This window comes from Hyperolius riggenbachi, chromosome 7, assembly GCF_040937935.1.
Source record: "Hyperolius riggenbachi isolate aHypRig1 chromosome 7, aHypRig1.pri, whole genome shotgun sequence".
Taxonomy (NCBI): Eukaryota; Metazoa; Chordata; class Amphibia; order Anura; family Hyperoliidae; genus Hyperolius; species Hyperolius riggenbachi.
In genome coordinates, this window is record NC_090652.1 from 83,457,259 (window position 1) to 83,474,431 (window position 17,173).

Here is a 17,173-nt window from a genome sequence, read left to right on the forward strand (position 1 = left end):
AGCGGCTGCTACTTAACTTTATAAAGCTGGAGGGGGAGTGCAGATCGGGGGACCTATGTGAGGGGGGGGGGTTCGACCCCCCTCCCCGCTGCTTTGCCCAATACCCCCTTCCTGCCTGCTACCGTCTCCAGGTCAGCGGCCCCTCACACCCACGGACAGGCGGGTGCCGCCCCCCCAGTGTGTCGCCTGAAGCATTTGTTTCACCCTGCCTCATGGGAGGACTGGCCCAGCACCTAAACAACTTTTGTTGTTATGTCTTTGGATTCTCTTTATGACTAACACCAGACCACACGCAACTAGCTATCCCTATTCCCATAACCCTAATCCCTATTCTAAACCTAGCTAATTGCTCCTAACCTCCGAGGCAGGCCTACTTAAACCACTACTAAGTTCATGTGCATTGGCTACACCCATGGCCATGCCCACATTCTGTTGCAAGGCTGCGCCCATTTTTTTGGCACCACGTGCATTGCATGCTGCAGGCATAGCCAATGAGGGTGTGAAAATTGTCTTTGGCCCTGACAACCCAAGCTACTCCTCTGGAGAGAGGGAGACTCAGGACCCAAACAGAACCAGCAGTGGCTCCTACCTTTGATCTACAGCAGCCTTTCCCAACCTTTTCACTGTTGAGAAACCTCTAAAATTATTTTCATATTTTACTTTTTCTTCTGGTCCCTATTGCACCTCTTCATTGATCTGGACCCCTCTCTTCCCTAAAAGAGCCTGCCCCTCCAATATGGCCACCCCATTCTGCCCCATTTGGTTACCTGCAGTATAAAATAGTTATGGGAGCCATAGACCAGACAGCTATCCAGCCAATTCTAAGTGGGGTGTTTGAACGTTGGGGGGTGGAAAGCCCTGAAGACTCTCTGTCACCTATCTGAAGCTGATATCTTCAGTGAGAAGAGTGTTCCCAAACCAAGAGGAGGAGCGGCGGGTGCCAGAGGGATACTTGCTAGGAAGTAGGTATAAACCTCTCACCCCAAGGGAACATTTGTATATTCTACCTGATATGGGCTTAATTATTTGAAAAATAAAATAATCTATTCATATTTTTTTCTCTTGCAAAGATGCTAGCTACAAGAAGGCCAAGAAATCCAGGGCTGATAGAAGAAAAATGTGTCTTCATAATTGCATTCAGTATTAAAAGGTATATTTAGACCATCCATCACAATCCCTGAGACAGAACTGCTGTTGACCATGAGCAGTGTAATTTCTGGCTTTAGTGCAGGATCATTTTTCTTATAGACACTTAGGGGAGATCAGTGTAAAGTCCCACAGGTAGGAGTAAGAGTATATGGGCAACAGCACACATATCCCATCTTGACTACTGTAACAACCTTCTCTGCGGTCTAATACATAACAGACTGGCACCTCTCCAGTCCCTACTGAACTCTGCTGCTCGTTTCATCCGCCTCTCCTCCCGCTCCTCTGCGTCAGCCCTTCTGTGCCAATCTCTCCATTGGCTACCTATTACCCCAAAGGATCCAGTTTGAACCCCTCACGCTGTCTGTGATCGTAGGGGGCCCCAGAGTTGTGGAGGGGCCCAACTACTAGCTTTCCCTTCTTCTGATACACGGGACCATCCTTCAGATCGGGTGTTTTTGTGCCCATTTTCTGCACATCAACAGTGTGTGTATTTGTACTTGTATTGTTGGTTGTTCGGATGTGCTGATTGTACAGAGTTTTAAATATCTCATGTATCTATGTTCCCCAATATTTTTTGTACTTTGTACAGAGCTACAGTAGATTTTTAATATTTATTGTATTTATAAAGTGCCAACATATTATGCAGCACTGGACAATAAATATATGCAGGTCCTTCTCAAAAAATTAGTATATTGTGATAAAAGTAGATTTGATGAATAGAGGCTCCAAAATAGGATAAAATAAGTTAAAAACGTATAAAAGGAGGGGGTGGGTGGATCCACTACCCTCACATAAAATGACCAGGCTGAATTCAAGCCGTATGCAATGTAAAAGATATTTATTAGTCTCCAAAAACAATGCAACGCGTTTCACGGGCACACATCCCGCTTCATCAGGCAATTCTGAGATAGGAGAACACTCAGTGGGTCAAGCAGTAGGTTTGAGCGCCTCTGTGACAGAGGCGCTCAAACCTACTGCTTGACCTACTGAGTGTTCTCCTATCTCAGAATTGCCTGATGAAGCGGGATGTGTGCCCGTGAAACGCGTTGCATTGTTTTTGGAGACTAATAAATATTGTTTACATTGCATACGGCTTGAATTCAGCCTGGTCATTTTATGTGAGGGTAGTGGATCCACCCACCCCCTCCTTTTATACGTTTTTAACTTATTTTATCCTATTTTGGCGCCTCTATTCATCAAATCTACTCATATCTTGTCCACCCCAGGTGGAGGGGTATATCCCCAATTTTCTTTCTATAGAGAGCGACTTTTTAGACCTGAGTGGGGTCAGGTTACAATTCTCCCCACCTGCCTTCATAGTGGTCGCCTGCGTGGTGACCCACACTTGTGAGTATATTCTCATTTAATTTTTTTCCCCATACTTGGTTAAACATACTACACCAGATTTGGCTCTCGGTTCTTTTTTTCCTGTCTTTCAAGTATATTGTGATATAGTTCATTACTTTCTGTAATGTACTGATAAACATTAGACTTTCATATATTTTAGATTCAAATACACACAACTGAAGTAGTTCAAGCCTTTTATTGTTTTAATATTGATGATTTTGGCATACAGCTCATGAAAACTCAAAATTCCTATCTCAAAAAAATTAGCATATTTGATCCGACTAATAAAAGAAAAGTGTTTTTAAAACAAAAAAGGTCCACCTTCAAATAATTATGTTCAGTTATGCACTCAATACTTGGTCGGAAATCTTTTTGCAGAAATGACTGCTTCAATGCGGCGTGGCATGGAGGCAATCAGCCTGTGGCACTGCTCAGGTGTCAATGATGGCCTTCTGGACAGCAGTCAGGTCGGCAGTCTTACCCATGATTGCGGTTTTGAGTAATGAACCAGGCTGGGAGTTTTTAAAAGCCTCAGGAACCTTTTGCAGGTGTTTAGAGTTAATTAGTTGATTCAGATGATTAGGTTAATAGCTCGTTTAGAGAACCTTTTCATGATATGCTAATTTTTTAAGATAGGAATTTGGGGTTTTCATGAGCTGTATGCCAAAATCATTAATATTAAAACAATAAAAGGCTTGAACTACTTCAGTTGTGTGTAATGAATCTAAAATATACGAAAGTCTAATGTTTATCAGTACATTACAGAAAATAATGAACTTTATCACAATATGCTAATTAGAAGGACCTGTACAATAGATGTTGGTGCTGTATGAATAAATGTAGAAATATACAGGCAAGCTCATCTAGTAAGCCTGGGCTGCAACAACAAGTCTATAGCCCCTCACAGTAATGTGTGACAGTCTATCCAGGTGCCTCATCTCATGATCAGCAGGTGCTTCTTCCAATACACACATCCTTATGCAACAAGGCTGCACATTGTCCAGGGAGAGGCCTCTGCTTGTCCACTGCACAATGCTACCCTTGTGCGCTCCATTTACACCTTATCACCAACGACAGCGCAGGACATTCCTGCTCTGCTTTACTCATGGATCTTCATGATTTCAATATTCCATGGCATGCTACTTCCTTGTTGGCACCAAATAATGCATTATTTGTCAAAGGAGACAAAGTTACGCTGCCCCACTTCAGAAATATGTAGCTTATTTCCTTGTGAGCATGGTGCACAGTCTTGTGTTTATGTTTGAGAGGCAGCTTTGAAGCATTGTTACCTGGCTATGCTGATGTGGTTGACTGCAAGCTAAAGTCACAAGATAAATGCTTACCTAGTTACTTGATGGAGTCATGTCACGTTTCACAAACTCCAGGGCTTAGGTTCTGAGGAAGGAAAAAAAAAAACCCTTGGGGCAGGTGTGGACATTCTCTTCCCTTTATAGAAGGAAGTGAAACCTTCAAGATACCAGAAAGACCATTAAATCAGTGGATCTCAAACTCTTCCAGGTGAGGCAGGAATTGAACTGAGGCACCAACAGGATAAAATATGCTAAAAACTTTAAAATTGCTGAGCAGGCAGTGGTGGACTTACTTCCTCAAAGCAGACATGAAACTAGCAAATTTCAAAGGTTTTGATTTATTAATATACTCCCAAAAAGTTTTAGAGTATATTTATTTATTTATTGTATTTATAAAGTGCCAACATATTACGTAGCGCTGGACATTAGTTTAGGTTACAGACAAAATTTAGGGGTGACATACAGCAAAATGACAATACAGGAATACAAGAAAGACCAGATCACACAGCACAGTATGAGTACAAGGTAATGCTTGGTCAGTCACTGGATGGAGCATGGAGATTAGGCAAGTTAGGTTCACTCAGATGCATAGCATGGGTTCACAGTAATGGAGGTGCATGATCAGGTAGGACACAAAAGGAGGAGGACCCTGCCCAAAGGCTTACAATCTAGAGGGAGAGGTAAGGGCACGAAAGGTAGGGGACCAGAGTTCAGCTGTGGGTTTAGAGCAATTATGGGGGGTGGTAGGACAGAGTCAAAAGGTGAGTTTTGAGGGTCTTCTTGAAGGTGTTGAAGGAGGGGGCTGCCCTAATGGGTGGAGGTAGGGACATCCAAAGTGTTGGAGTGACTCTTGAGAAGTCCTGGAGGCGTGCATGGGACTGGGTGATGAGGGGGACGGTCAGGCGAAGTTCATTGGAGAAGCGGGGTGAGCGGCTAGGTGTGCATCTCTGAGTAAGATCAGAAATGTAGGTTGGACAGGTTTTGTGGACAGATTTGTAGGTGAGCCATGTATCAGTGAGTGCGAGGATGGTGAAGGATTTGGAGAGGAAGAGGTCGTGGACCACTGTAAGTTTGTTGTGGACGGATCTGGCATTCCAGAGACCGCAGGGTAAGGGGAGCATGTGTTTGTGGGTGGGATGGATGGAAATAAGGTTGGGGCGAGGATGGATGTTGAGGTTATTTGTGAATAGAGGGCTGTAAAGTGTGTGAAGCAGGCGAGCAGGGTATTCTTGTCCGGCAGCAAGCTGAGGCCCAGGGTTAGGTGATATATCACCAGCTGCAAGTAAGAGTAGGAGGGAGAGAGTAAGCAAATGTGAATGGGATTTAAATGTTTGTGAGGTTTTTGAGCTGCTGGGGGGAGAAAGAGATTTCAGGAGAGCTAACAGTTCATGAGAAGCTGAATAAGGTGAGGAAAGCAGAGCAGGTGAAATGAATATGGAGTGTGGTACACTGGGAGGATGCATGTTGCAATGCAACTTATAGATGTTAGCAGATAGGCAGAACATAAGAAAAAGTGCAGTAAACATGGTAAGTGTCACTGATTATCAGCAGGAAATTTCCAACCACTACAAAGTTTATATGAGTATTCATAGCTCCCAACTGTCCCTTTTTCGGAGGGACAGTCCTTTTTTGGGAGCCCTGTCCCTCTGTCCTCCTCATTTGTCCCTCTTTCAGGACTTTGTAGCTCTTTCTATATAAATATGTATATTAATATGCTAAAAATGTGTTTAATTGACTCTAAACTTTATTTCCATCCTTTAAATTGATATATTACTAATTTTAAAATGTTACTATGAAGGAAAATTAACCAAGATAGAAAGGACCAGTGTGGTTTGAATTATAAAACAACATATTTTTCTTATGAAATCTTTATGGTATACGTGACTAGGGGAGTGGTGGGGGCGTGACAAGGGGTGTGACAGGGGCGTGGCTTAAGTGTCCTTTTTTTTCATCTCAAAAAGTTGGGAGGTATGGTATATTAATAATATTTTGGAGTTGTTTTTGGAGTATATTAATAAATCTAAATCTTTGAAAATGAACAGCTTCATGTCTGCTTTGAGGAGGTAAGTCCACCACTGCCTGCTCAGCAATTTTAAAGTTTTTAGCATATTTTATCCTGTTGGCGCCTCTGTTCCTACGAAACCTGTGTCCACCCCTGGTGGAGGGGTGATATACGCCCTTCTTTCCGATCTACAGAGAGCGACTTCTTAATCCTGAGTGGGGACAGGTCTTAATCTCCCCACCTGCATTTATAGTGGTTGCCTATTGGGTAACCCTGGTTTGTGAGTATCAATTTACTTACACTATCCATCAAATCCAATACATACTACACTATATTGGGCTCTCTGTGCTTCTCTTTTTGTCTTCCAGGCGAGGGCACCCCTTGGCAAAAACAACCACTGAAATGCATGGTCAACGTACGGAGCAGTGGTATGCTGCAGGAAGACATGTGGGTGAGGAACAAGCAGGCTGACCTCCCACCAGTATTAAGTAACCAGAGATTCCCCCCAGTATTAGGTAGGCAGATGTGCCCCCCAGTATCAGGTAGGTGTGTGATGTCACGGATGTGCCACGATGGCGGCGTGTATACGGCGGCTAATGAAGAGCGGCGGATTCTGAGGGCGGACGGGCACAGCGACACAGGACAGGCAATGTATAAATGCACACATACATGTACATTTATACATTAGGGAACAGCGGTAAGGCGGTGGATGCAGCAGACGTGGCAGACTCGGACGATTGCTGAAAGATCTCGTGCTGAAATCGATCGGGAATTGGCCTGTGGTGTATGGGCAGCTGACAGATCTCTCTCCGATCACATTTGATCTGAGAGATATTTGTCTCTCGGTCAAATCTGCCTATCATCACTTGATGTATGGGCACATCGGCGAGACCACTGTTGAGTTCCTAAGCATAAGTAATACAGAGTACCCAGAAAGCTCATGGTGACCAAGAACCACTAGAATAGTATAAGAGACCGAAAAGCCCTCTTACTAAAAAAGCTTTGCTAAATATTATTTTCCTTACTAAATCAGAACGTATTTGCAATAATTGGACTTTAAGAAAGTCTAGTTTCCCATGATGCATTACTCTCAAATATGCAAATCATAGTTTTTTGCACCTGGCAGGTACACATCCAGAACTGCTGATGTATAGTGAGCCTACAGCTTATACATTTTACACCAATCCAATATGCAGACAAACTGTTTGGGAATGATGGTCCTCCTCAGTGCATGACAGGGATTGATATGGCTCTATGGGATAGGGTTTAGACCAGTACTGCAGAGTACCCAAATAACTCTTGGTGACCCAAAAGGCAAATAATATTAAACATAGGTAATGATCTATTGAACTGTACGCCTCACTCCTTGCTGCTCCCCTAATGTCTGAACATAAAAGTCACACTGAAGTTTTATGACGTCCTATCAGATATGATGGAGGATATAAGCAATGAATAAGGTGCAGTCCAACCAAAGACTACAGTTTATAGCAGTGGATTATCACAAAACAGGAAAAAGGGAAAGCAAGAAAGGTCTACGCAGTACGCAGGATTAATCATTTCAGCCTGCAGGGATATTTCACCTTATGCATCAGAGCAATTTTCACCTCCCATTCATTCGCTAATAACTTTATCACTACTTATCACAATTTATTGATCTATATCTTGTTTTTTCCGCCACTAATTAGGCTTTCTTTGGGTAGTACATTTTGCTAAGAATTATTTTTTTATAAATGCATTTTAACAGGATTAATAAGAAAAAATGGAAAAAAATTCATTATTTCTCAGTTTCCGTCCATTATAGCTTTAAAATAATCCATGCTACCATAATTAAAACCTATGTATTTTATTTGCCCGTTTGTCTTGGCTATTATACCATTTAAATTTTGTCCCTATCACAATGCATGGCGCCAATATTTTATTTTGAAATAAAGGTGCATTGTTTCCATTTTGCGTCCATCACTATTTACAAGCTTATAATTTAATAAAAATGTTCGTAGTATACCCCCTTCAAATGCATATTTAAAAAATTCAGATACTTAGGTAACTATTTATGTCTTTCTTTTTTTTTTTTTTTTTTTTATTGTAATCTTTTTTTTCCATAAATTTTATTTGGGTAATATTTTGGTGAGGGAAATAAACAGTTCATTTTTAATGTTGTTATATGTGTAAATTGTAAATTAAAAAATATGTAGATGTAGTTTTAAACCTTCAGTTTTTTCCCCTCCTTGTGCTTCTCGCAAGGGGGATGCAGAAATTTTGACGCGCAGAAATACTGAAGCCTTTTGTAAGAGCGCTTTGGTTTTTCTGTGGTGGACACGGATCAGTGATCGGGAACCATGTTCCCATTCACTGATCCCAGGGCTACCGGCGGACACCACGGGGGCGCGCCCGTGATCGCGCGCGGGAGCTTGCCGAAGCGCAGCACCGCAACAGAGCAGCCGCCCGGACGTGAGCTTCACGTCCGGGCAGCAGAAATGGTTAATTATATGCATATATCAAATCATCCCAGAATAATTGGTGCATCACAAAAACTGAATATTGACCACAGTTTTACCTCTGCCATGGAGCAAAGGCCAGTCTATAAATAATAGGGGAGTTAGTAAGAGAAAGATAGTTCACATTACTAATTAATAGGATTCCCTGCTTGTTTTAACCCTTAGATCACCAGATAGTTTTTACAAAAGCTACATGCCAGTGCCAGCTATGTTTGATTTGAGTTTATAAAAGCCCCTTTTACACTTGTCTCGCAAGTGTGCATTGCGGTACCCTGTTTTGCCGAAGGGTAACGCAATGACTATGCAAGGCAATGGGGCCTAGCACACTTACCGTGTCGCGTCATAAGCTCCCGATCCGCTGCTGAGCCACCTCAAAGTCAACAGCGCATTACCCTCAGGATTCTGCAGCGACGCAGTGGCGGTGGAAGTCATGTTAGTCAATGTGCTATACAGGTATTTTAACTAGTTACTACATCTAGCACAGTATATCTATGTCCCGCAAGACTTCATCTGAAGTCCCAGGGAGGTAGATATTCATCTACCACCGCTGCGCCCTGCCGCTTGCTCCCGCGCGCGTTCTCATTGCTGCCCTTTACTGCACAGCTTCCATTCACTGATCAAAGTGCCTGGTCTCAATGACCACCAGCATCAATGAATTGATAAAACGAAAGTAACACATACACACGTTACTTCCTGTTAGTGTACTAACAATACACACAGGAAGATAACGTGTGGGGACATTTTGTGACCAAAGAGTAAAATTACACCTACATGCATTTTTTTTTTTTTATAAAAACACATACATATGCAGTACCATTAAAATTAAACCCTTACCTCCACCACTCTCCCATAGTAATAAAAATAATACATTTGCACATACAAAAAAACTAAAAAATAAATAGATATCTTATAGACTGAACTTTTTTTTTTTTTATATGTTTGACATGAGGGTATATTACTGTTATTTTTGCAAGTAAGGGCTTGTAATTAGTGACAAACGCAAAACAGAAAAAATACACCTTTATTTCCAAATAAAATATTGTCACAATACATTGTACTATGGAAATATATTAAACGTTGAAATAACCAGGACAAATGGGCAAATAAAATGTGTACGTTTTATCAACTGTAGAATGTTATATTTTAAAACAATAATGGCCGAACACTGAGAAATAAGTATTTTTTTTTCCATTTTTTTTCTCATTATTCCTTTTAAAATGCATTTACAATAAAATAATTATTAGCAAAATGTACCACCCAAAGAAAGCCTAATTGGTGACAAAAAAAACAACAAGATATAGATCATTTAATTGTGACAAGTAGTGATTAAGTTATTGGTGAATGAAAAGGAGGAGTGTTGAAAGGTGAAAATGGATCTGGTCCTTAAAAGGGAACTTCAGTCTAAACAAACATACAGTCATTAAGTTACATTAGTTATGTTAATTAAAATAGATGGGTAATATAATCTCTTAGCCACCCTGTTTTAAAAGAACAGGAAAATGTTTGTGATTTCATGGGGGCTGCCATCTTTTTCATGGGGGGCAGCCATCTTTTTGGTTGAAAGGAGGTGACAGGGAGCATGAGACACAATTCCAACTGTCCTGTGCCCTGATCACCCCTCCCAGCTGCGTGCGCTAGGCTTCAAATCTCAAATTCAAAATTAAGGGAAAAAAATTGCACCAAAACAGCAGAACGAGAAGAACAGAAATCAGAAATCCCATCATGCTTTGCAAAGCATTAGGGGAAAAAAGCAGTTTTCTTCTGTGCAGCTAAAAATGAGGCTTGGATAATAAAAACAAAGTTCTGATGCTGTGAAGCTGTTAAAGAATCACCAAGCCTTTTCAGTGCTGCTGAGTAGATTTTTAGTCTGGAGGTTCACCAAACATTTTTTTAATTCAAAATATTTAGCTGCACCACTCTGACACATACAAAAATAAATAAACATTCCTTCAAGCCTATGAGCATTTCAGTGCATGCTTTTCGCACTCCTGTTTTCATAACTAGGGTTATACAGGTGGCAGCCATTACTTCTGAGCTTAGTAGGAGGTTTTAGATCATGGGTGTGTTTGTCATCAGCTACCCTCCCTCACAGGGGCATTGTCTATGTGAAATCTCACACAAGCTGAGATCACCTCCCCTGTGACATCAGTAGCAGCCTGTGTTTTGTTTTTGTTTTTTATCTCCTCCACCAGTCTGCCAGATTCTGTCCCGGCAATATGAAAGGAAGGGAGGACAGCAAGATAAGATGGAGGCGTATAATGTTAAGTGGGAGAAATTGTGTGAATTTCAGGAATCAGTGGAATATAGGGGTTTGGTGGAGGTAGGGAATGATGTTTCTTGATGTTTAAGGGTATGAGAATATTATTGATGTTCATGGTGGGGGGATCTCTTATATGTATTGTTATAAATAAGATGGGGTAATGATTTTTTGTGGATTATAGTCTGATGGAAGAGAGGGGAGGAGGAGGGGTTTTTGGGGTGGGATTATTTGATTTTGTATTGTTTTGTAAGTGAAAATTGTAAAAATGAAGAGGAAGAATATAGAAATTTATGGACAGTTTTTGTCTGTTAATATTTTTCTTGATTCTTTAATAAATTATATAAAAAAAAAAGAAAGGAAAGGAGGGGTTCCTCCAATAAATGTAAAATATTTTATATTTGTCATCATGCAGCTGAAAAAGGCTGCCATTTATTATTATAATTTAGAAAATAGATTTTATTTCTGAAATCTTGTATTTTTAATTTGGGTCCACTTTAAAGGACACCCGGCTCGAAAACTAATGAAATAAACAATTGTATCTTCTTCTTTCTCCTAAAAATTACTTTTTAAGATATTCCAGTTTTATTTTATGTTTCAGGCCTCTTTCACAGTAGGACGTTGCGGTTTGATGCAACGTTAAAGTCGCAACGCAAATTACAACGCATTGCCCCCAAAAAGTCGCACCGCAACTTCATGCCCCATTATCGTCGCATACAGTAGAGCATACAGATAATGAAAAGTCTGCTTCCAAGTCATTACTGAGCATGTGCAAACAGTCCAACGCAGCTAATAACGTGTATAACGCCCAGCATGCAGCACTTTCTAATAACGCTACACGTTACACACAAACGCAGCGTGTGCACTGTGAATGTCGCACAGACTTAGTATTGCTGTGCGTTAGTCTGCGCTGAAATATTTTCTAACGTGTGACTTTAACGTTGCACTGTGAAAGAGGCCTAAATCTACTTTTAAGTTTTAACTGTTTTATTGTTTTTGCTCAATGACACATTCATTGAAGTATGCCAGAGCTAAAAAAAAGAGTCAGGACTGAGTCAGCCACTTACATACCTGATATTTAACTCTTTCAGGCAGAGAAAAAAAAAAAAAAAAGGAACACTGCCTAGTTATTTTTGTGCTAGGCACTGTACATACAGTACCCATGTACTCGACATCTCATCATGTCACATGTCACCTCGAGGATCCTTTAAAGGGGAAAAACCCTTAGTGGTTGACTAGTTAAAAATGTTGGCGGTGGCGGTGAAGTGTGCAACGATGGGAATATGATGGGGAAACGTTGGAATTCCAGTGAGAAGGGGCGGCAAAGGGTGTGCAGGGGAGGAGGCACCATGCATATAACCAGGGCCGGCCCGCTCATGAGGCGGGGTGAAACATTTGCCTCCGGCGGCAAACTTCAAAGGGCGGCACCCGCCCGGGGGGGGGGGCGGCCGCCGAGCCGGAGGGGTAGCGGGCAGGTCGGGGGTATTGGGCCTAGCGGTGGGGAGGGGGGTCGGACCCCCCCTCCCTCGCCTGGGTCCCCCGATCTGCGCTCCCCTCCAGCCTGTAATTAGTAAGCTGCTGCCAGATCGTAAGAGGCACGGGCGGGGAGGACTCACCTTTTCCGCGTTCCAGCGAGCCCTCCACTGACGTCACTTCCTGCATCGCCGCCCACTGTATTGTAAGTGGACGGCGATGCAGGAAGTGACGTCAATGGAGCGCACGATGGAACGCGGAAAAGGTGAGTCCTCCCCGCCCGTGCCTCTTACGATCTGGCAGCAGCTTCCTAATTACAGGCTGGAGGGGAGCGCAGATCGGGGGACCAAGGTGAGGGAGGGGGGGTCCGACCCCCCTCCCCACCGCTAGGCCCAATACCCCCGACCTGCCCGCTACCCCTCCGGCTCGGCGGCCGCCCCCCCCCCCGGACGGGCCGGGGGGGGGGGGGCGGCGGCAGCAGCTCTGCTAAATTTTCCTCAGGCGGCAAAAAGTGACGGGCCGGCCCTGCATATAACTCTGCCGCAGGGTCACATGAATGACTTTTTATGCATTGTGGTGCGATGGGGCGGAGCATCCAGGTGTAAAACTGACCTCAATGTTTTGCCCAAAACTACATGAACCCAATTCCAAATTAGTCAGTAGGGATGTCATTGAAGTGTAAATTCATTTGAGATAATTGAGAATTGTGCTAATTTTTATGATACAAAACGTTATGATACAAAATGACGCTAATTATTATGAAAACCTATTGTAAAATGGACTAATCAAATATTGCAGTGAAAGCATGTGATTGGTCCATTTCAAGCATAGATTTGCAGTATCATTTGCATAATTCTGCATCATCTTAGAATTATTTGCATATCTCAGGTAGAGTAGAAAGTTGGCACCCAGTCACAACTTTGTACTAAACGCCCTTTATACGCCTTCAGGACAGGAATATGAGGACACAAAAATGCCTCAGAAGTCTGGTGCAGGCGGAAATAGTTTTGCACTAAAATGCCTCAGAAGTCTGCTGCAGGGGGAAGTAGTATCGTATCCGTGGCATATGGATGGGAAAACACAGAACACCTGATGTCTGATGCAGTCTAAGAGTAAATTCAACAAAAATGTAGCTGAATAAGCCCTGCAGCCTATTCTGTACACACAGTGACAGTGCAAGAACTGTGTAAAAATTGACACTCAATTCTTTTCTGCTTGGAGTAACATAATATAACTACAAGTAGAGGACATGGTGGTGACACAGCAGCGGCATAGTGAGAGTGGATGTTGAATAGACATATCCAAATCTGCAGCATTTATTCCCCCCCCCCCCCCCCCCCGGTTACTCCACCAGATCATGGAGAACAAGTGCCGACGAAGATGGAAACGGGGGGACACAAACTATTGGCTGGGAGCATGCCCACTGGACAGTGAGTTTGTTTCACCACAAGTTCTCTGCAAGGACCATGGGTGACCACTAGTAACTTGTGGGAGAGTACAGAGGCGTAACTAGAAATCACTGGGCCCCCCTGAAAAACTTTAGGTGGGAGCCCCCTCCCCCCACTTTCTGCACAGGTAAACTGCGAACCAATGTTATTCAATTGGCTAATTCAGACTTGAATGTTTTTTCCCAATGCATACTTCTACAGCATCACTACCATACAGAGCACTTGGGGAGGAATAGAGATAGAGAGAGACTGCTGAACCCTGAATAGGGACCGTCTACAAATCGCTGTCTGCAAAACTTTGTATGATTCCTTATCAGTGGCTGAGCAGTTTCAGTCAGAACAATTGTGCAGAGAGCTTAGTTGTTAGTCTCTCAGGACAGGGAAAATAAACTTCTCTCCCCACGTGGATCCCTGTGGCTTCTGGGGCCCTCACAGCTGCATCTCTTGCAGGGTCTATTGTTACGCCCATGGAGACTCAGACCAAGGTCAGCTGGCTCTGGGTCCCAGGGGTACAACCAAATACTGTCTGAGGTGGGGAAGGAACACAGAGCCCGCCTTCTATCTTGGGGGCGGGGCTTTGGCACCTTGTGCTGCATTACATAGGGGGGAAGTGAAGGGGTATATATTTTTGCCTAGGGCACCATTATGGCAAGAACCAGCCTTGTATAACTGGTTTAGATGACATGGTGGCACAGCAGTGACATGTTGAGAGTGTATGTTGAATAAATGTGTCCAATTCTGCAGCGATGCTTCCTCCTAGGCTGGTCTAATATGGAGTATAATAAACTCCACACAGCAGTGTCTCCAATTAAAATGTGCTATTTCACTTTTTCTTCCAGCACAGGACTGATCTAACTAGCAAGTCCACCAAGCTATAATAATCCAGGGCTAAAATACTGTAGTATTTGAAGTTCAATACATTCACCTACATTTCTTTTTTCTTTTCGAGTACATAACAATGCACAACACATTACTTGCAAATGTACTCATATGAAAGGGACCATGAGCAGGTTCTAAAATCAGAATTTCCACTTACCTGGGGCTTCCTCCAGTCCACTGTAGGTCACGAGGTCCCCCAGCGTCCTCCTGGCTCCTCTCCCTTTCCTGCTTGTTAGCCAGTTATTGTACGACTTTGGCCTGAAGTCGTCAGGGCTGCTTCCCGATACACATCATAACGCCGGCCGGCTATGCGTCATCACCCCGGCCGGTGTGAGAGTCCTGTGCATGCACGGTTCAATATTAGAGAACCACGCATGCGCAGGACTCTCACGCTGGGCAGCCTGATGACATGTATTGGCCAAGCGAGAACCAGCCCTGACGACTTCAGGCCAAAGTCGTACAATAACGGAGCCGACAAGCGGGACCGGGAGAGGAGCCAGGAGGATGCCAGGGCACCTCGCAGCCTACGGTGGGCTGGAGGAAGCCCCAGGTAAGTGGAAATTCTGATTTTAGAACCTGCTCAGGGTCCCTTTGAATATCAATCCAAATTGGACATAATGAGGCAATTTTACAGCAGATTATGGTAGACTTCATCAATCTTAACATCCTAACAGTACCACACCATAGTACAAGTAACTTGTTTCTCAGGTGCCAATTGTGGCACCCTGTATGAACGAGGATAAAACCAAAAAGCCCCATTTTTCTAAGCTGTGTCACTACTGAATTACCTCAGTACATACGTAGAATATAGATGCAACTTCCTCAACCAAGCCAGATCCTACACTGAAGGCCATTAAAAGCCGGGGTCTTAGTTCACATAAGAATGCATTCTTTTGCTTAGTCACCTACACTGCGCAGAAGTACCCAGGTACCGCATAGTGTAGGTGACTAAGCAAAATAATCAATTGTTATGTGAACTAAGACCCCGGCTTTTAACTTAGCTGTAGGGATAACAGTGGTGCCTGGATGAGTGAATCTGTGAATGCATTTATTTGAACATTTGCATGCGAGAGGGCGAAGGGTTAATAGATTTTTGCTGTTTTCTGGCCACACCCCCTTCAGCACCTCCCTTTCCTTAATACCTTACTTAACCTATTTTGGTTCCTGGACGTAGAAACTACGTCCAGGAACCATGCGCGCCCCCGCGGCCGATCGCGCGCGTGCACGCGCACTCCCGGCCGCGGATTCGGTAGCCAGGGAATCAATGTATCGGGCTATGGTGCCCGATCACTGATTCCTCTCCCCCGCTGAAAAAGCGACAGCTTCTCTCGGAAGCTGCGCCTTTTCTGGCCGTTCCCTCCCCGATGCGCCACTCTAAGCGTGTGTTACGCTTAGAGTGACGTCATGTAAACAAACTCATGGCCGCCACCTTGTGGCCAAAAAGTAATACTACAACTGAAAACAAAAATAAATTAAAATGAACACACATTTACATTATAAATCTGTTGTTTACCCCCCACCCTCCCAAAACTACTCAAATGAAATGTTTACTATAAAAAAAACAAAAAAACATTACAATAAAAAAAAAAAACATGTAAATATTTACCTAAGGGTCTAAACTTTTTAAATATCAATGTAAAGATGAAATATTTCTATATTTTTTTTATTTTAAACTTGTTAATAGTGATAGATGCAAAATGGAAAAAATGCACCTTTATTTCCAAATAAAATATTGTCGCCATACATTGTGATAGGGACATAATTTTAACGGTGTAATAACCGGGACATATGGGCAAATACAATACGTGAGTTTTAATTATGGAGGCATGTATTATTTTAAAACTATAATGGCTGAAACCTGAGAAATAATGAATTTTTCCATTTTTTTCTTATTCTTCCTGTTAAAATGCGTTTACAGTAAAGTGGCTCTTAGCAAAATGTACCCCCCAAAGAAAGCCTAATTGGTGGCGGAAAAAACAAGATATAGATCAGTTCATTGTGATAAGTAGTGATAAAGTTAAAGGCTAATGAATGGGAGGTGAACATTTCTCACGTGAAAACCACGGAACCTGAATGGGTTAATGTCCTAACTAGAGGCGATGTGCCTGGATATATGTGTGTTTTTTTTCCCACTAGGGATAGAGACAAGTGGAAGTTCAAGTAACAATAGTTTATTTTATAGTATACGAGAACAGAGGCGCCAACAGGATAAAAACACTGTTTAAAACTTATAAAATTGCTTAGGAGGCAGTGGTGGACTTAGCCCCTACAAGCAGGCACAACGACTGTGTATTCAAAACAGGTTAAATTTATTGGTACACTCCAGGGTTAGCTTGCAAGCTAACCCTGGAGTGTACCAATAAATTTAACCTGTTTTGAATACACAGTCGTTGTGCCTGCTTGTAGGGGGTAAGTCCACCACTGCCTCCTAAGCAATTTTATAAGTTTTAAACAGTGTTTTTATCCTGTTGGCGCCTCTGTTCTCGTATACTATACGTCTAACATCCACCCTTGGTGGAGGGGGATACCCCATCTTCTTCATATCTACAGAGAGCGACTTCTTAATCCTGAGTGGGGACAGGCTAATCTCCTCACCTGCCTATACAGTGGTTGCCTGGAGGTAACCCTGGTTTGTGAGTATTTCATTTATACTCTTTTCAATTACCCCCTTTTGCCTGTACATACTACACCATATTGGGCTCTCGGTTCTTCTTTCTTTCTCAATAGTTTATTTTAACCTTCCTGGCGGTAACCCCGAACGTAGTTCAGGGTAAGCCGCGCAGGAGTATTCTCAGGCCCCGCTGGGCCGATTT